Below are 4,732 nucleotides of genomic sequence, written 5' to 3'. Positions count from 1 at the left end.
GGCTCGTAATTTCGCATTTTTCGCATACTTGTTGGCCAGATCCTGGGCTTTTTCTCGTTTGGATAACGTAGTAATGTGGTACCACACCGAAACAGTCAATTAAACCAGGTTGCGATTAATATTTTAGAGGATAACGCTGGTTATGTCTGGTTGAGTTCTGGTATTTGCAATCATCTGGCTCATACTTTCGCGTTTTTCGCACACTTGTTGGCCAGATCCTTGGTTTTTTCTGGTTTGGATCCCGTAGTAATGAGGTTCCATACCGAAACAGTCAATTAAACCTGGTGGTGATTAATATTTTAGAGGATAACGCCGGTTATGTCACGGTTGGGTCTGGGATTTTCCCTCATCTGGCTCGTACCTCCGCATTTTTCGCATACTTGTTGGCAAGATCCTCGGCTTTTTCTGGTTTGGATCACGTAGTAATGCGGTACCACACCGAAGCAGTCAGTTCAACCTGGTGGCGATTAATATTTTAGAGGATAACGCCGGTTATGTCTCCGTTAGGTTTGGGATTTTCCCTCATCTGGCACGTAATTTCGCATTTTTCGCATACTTGTTGGCCAGATCCTGGCCTTTTTCATGCTTGGACCACGTAGTAATGTGGTACCACACTGAAACAGTCAAATAAATCTGGTTCCGATTAGTATTTTAGAGGATAACGCTGTTTATGTCTGGTTTAGTTCTGGTATTTGCAATCTTCTGTCTCGTTCCTTCGCATTTTTCGCCAACTTGTGGCAAGATCCTGGGCTTTTTCTGGTTTGGATCAGGTAGTAATGCGGTACCACACCTTAACAGTCAATTAAACCTGGTTCCGAATAGTATTTTAGAGGATAACGCAGGTTACGTCTGGGTTAGTTCTGGTATTTGCAATCATCTGGCACATACTTTCGCGTTTTTCGCATACTTGTTGGGCAGATCCTGGGTTTTTTCTGGTTTGGATCCCGTAGTAATGAGGTTCCACACCGAAGCGGTCAATTCAACCTGGTGGCGATTAATATTTTAGAGGATAACGCCGGTTATGTCTCGGTTAGGTCTGGGATTTGACCTCATCTGGCTCATACTTTCGCATTTCTCGCATACTTGTTGGCCAGATCCAGGGCTTTTTCTGGTTTAGAACACGTAGTAATGTGGTTCCACACCGAAACAGTCAATTAAACCTGGTTGCGATTAATATTTTAGACGATAACGCCGGTTATGTCACTGTCAGGTCTGGTATTTGCAATCATCTGGCTCGTACCTTCGCATTTTTCGCCTACTTGTTGGCAAGATCCTGGGCTTTTTCATGCTTGGACCACGTAGTAATGTGGTACCACACTGAAGCAGTCAAATAAACCTGGTTCCGATTAATGTTTTACAGGATAACGCCGGCTATGTCTCGGTTAGGTCTGGGATTTTCCCTCATCTGGCTCGTACCTTCGCATTTTTCGGCTATTTGTTGGCAAGATCCTGGGCTTTTTCTGGTTTGGACCACGTAGTAATGTGGTGCCACACTGTAACAGTCAAATAAACCTGGTTCCGATCAATATTTTACAGGATAACGCCGGCTATGTCTGGGTTAGGTCTGGTATTTGCCATTATCTGGCTCGTACTTTCGCATTTTTCGCTTACTTGTTGGCAAGATCCTGGGCTTTTTCTGGTTTGGACCGCGTAGTAATGTGGTGCCACACTGAAACGGTCAAATAAACCTGGTTCCGATCAATATTTTACAGGATAACGCCGGCTATGTCTGGGTTAGGTCTGGTATTTGCCATTATCTGGCTCGTACTTTCGCATTTTTCGCTTACTTGTTGGCCAGATCCTGGCCTTTTTCCACGCCGAAACAGTCAATTAAACCTGGTTGCGATTAATATTTTAAAGGATAACGCCGGTTATGTCTGGGTTAGGTCTGGGATTTGCCCTCATCTGGCTGGTACTTTCGCATTTCTCACATACTTTTTGGCCAGATCCTGGGCTTTTTCTGGTTTGGATCACGTAGTAATGTGGTAACACACTGCAACAGTCAATAAAAGCAGGTTCAGATTAGTATTTCAGAGGATAACGCTGGTTATGTCAGGTTTAGTTCTGGTATTTGCAATCATCTGGCTCGTACCTTCGCATTTTTCGCCTACTTGTTGGCAGGATCCTGGGATTTTTCATGCTTGGATCACGTAGTAATGCGGTACCACACCGAAGCAGTCAATTAAACCTGGTTCCGAATAGTATTTTAGAGGATAACGCAGGTTACGTCTGGGTTAGTTCTGGTATTTGCAATCATCTGGCACATACTTTCGCGTTTTTCGCATACTTGTTGGGCAGATCCTGGGTTTTTTCTGGTTTGGATCCCGTAGTAATGAGGCTCCACACCGAAGCAGTCAATTAAGCCTCGTTGCGATGAATATTTTAGAGGAGAACACTGGTTATGTCTCGGTTAGTTCTGGTATATGCAATCATCTGGCTCATACTTTCGCGTTTTTCGCATACATGTTGGCCAGATCCTGGCCTTTTTCTGGTTTGGATCACGTAGTAATGCGGTACGACACCGAAACAGTCAATTAAACCTGGTTGCGATTAATATTTTAGAGGATAATGCCGGTTATGTCACGGTTAGGTCTGGGATTTGCCGTCATCTGGCTCGTATTTTCGCATTTTTCGCCTACTTGTTGGCAGGATCCTGGGCTTTTTCATGCTTGGATCACGTAGTAATGTGGTACCACACTGAAACAGTCAATAAAAGCTGGTTCCGATTAGTATTTTAGAGAATAATTCATGTTAGGTCTAGGTTAGGTCTGCAATTTGTTCTCATCAGGCTCGCACATTCGCATTTTTCGCATACTTGTTGACAAGATCCTGGGCTTTTTCTGGTTTAGATCATGTAGTAATGTGGCTCCACACCGAAACAGTCAATTAAACCTGGTTGCGACTAATAATTTAGAGGATAACGCCGGTTATGTCTGGGTTAGGTCTGGGATTTGAGTCATCTGGCTCGAATTTTCGCATTTCTCTCATACTTGTTGGCCAGATCCTGGCCTTTTTCTGGCTTGGACCACGCAGTAATGTGGTCTCACACTGAAACAGTCAATTAAACCTGGTTGCGATTAATTTTTTCGAGGATAACGCTGGTTATGTTTGGGTTAGTTCCGGTACATGCAACCATCTGGCTCATACTTTCGCATTTCTCGCATACTTGGTGACCAGATCCTGGCCTTTTTCTGGCTTGGACCAAGTAGTAATGTGGGACCACACTCAGACAGTCAATTAACCCTGGTTGCGATTAATATTTTAGAGGATAGCGCCGGTTATTTCTCGGTTAGGTCTGGGATTTGCCCTCATCTGTCTCGTACTTTCGCATATTTCTCATAACTGATGGCCAGATCCTGGGCTTTTTCTGGTTTGGATCACGTAGTAATGAGGTACCACACTGAAACAGTCCATTGAACCTGGTTTCGATCAATATATTAGAGGATAACGCATGTTATGTCTTGGTTAGGCCTGGGATTTGCCCACATCAGATTCATACCTTCGCATTCTTCACATACTTGTTGAACAGATCCTGGGTTTATTCTAGTTTGGATCACGTAGTAATGTGGTACCACACAGAAACAGTCGATTAAACCTTGTATCGATCAATATTTTTGAGGACAACGCATGTTAGGTCTAGGTTAGGTCTAGGATTTGCCCTCATCAGTCTCATACTTTCGCATTCTTCACATACATCTAGAACAGATCCTGGGTTTTTTCTTGTTTCGATCACGTAGTAATGTGGTACCACACTGAAACAGTCGATTAAACCTGGTTTCGATTAATATTTTAGAGGATAGCGCATGTTAGGTCTAGGTTAGGCCAGGGATTTGCCCTCATCAGATTCATACTTTCGCATTCTTCACATACTTGTTGAACAGATCCTGGGTTTATTCTAGTTTGGATCACGTAGTAATGTGGTACCACACAGAAACAGTCGATTAAACCTTGTATCGATCAATATTTTTGAGGACAACGCATGTTAGGTCTAGGTTAGGTCTAGGATTTGCCCTCATCAGTCTCATACTTTCGCATTCTTCACATACATCTTGAACAGATCCTGGGTTTTTTCTTGGTTCGATCACGTAGTAATGTGGTACCACACTGAAACAGACCATTAAACCTGGTTTCGATCAATATTTTTGAGGATAACGCATGTTAGGTCTAGGTTAGGCCTGGGATTTGCCCCCATCAGATTCATACTCTCGCGTTTTTCACATACTTGTTGAACAGATCCCTGCCTTTTTCTGGCTTGGACCACGCAGTAATGTGGTCTCACACTCAAACAGTCAATTAAACCTGGTTGCGATTAATTTTTTCGAGGATAACGCTGGTTATGTTTGGGTTAGTTCCGGTACATGCAACCATCTGGCTCATACTTTCGCATTTCTCGCATACTTGGTGACCAGATCCTGGCCTTTTTCTGGCTTGGACCAAGTAGTAATGTGGGACCACACTCAGACAGTCAATTAACCCTGGTTGCGATTAATATTTTAGAGGATAGCGCCGGTTATTTCTCGGTTAGGTCTGGGATTTGCCCTCATCTGTCTCGTACTTTCGCATATTTCTCATAACTGATGGCCAGATCCTGGGCTTTTTCTGGTTTGGATCACGTAGTAATGAGGTACCACACTGAAACAGTCCATTGAACCTGGTTTCGATCAATATATTAGAGGATAACGCATGTTATGTCTTGGTTAGGCCTGGGATTTGCCCACATCAGATTCATACC

Source organism: Colletes latitarsis, unplaced genomic scaffold (assembly GCF_051014445.1).
Source record: "Colletes latitarsis isolate SP2378_abdomen unplaced genomic scaffold, iyColLati1 scaffold0013, whole genome shotgun sequence".
NCBI classification, from domain to species: domain Eukaryota; kingdom Metazoa; phylum Arthropoda; class Insecta; order Hymenoptera; family Colletidae; genus Colletes; species Colletes latitarsis.
Note: the sequence above shows the minus strand (reverse complement) of the source record.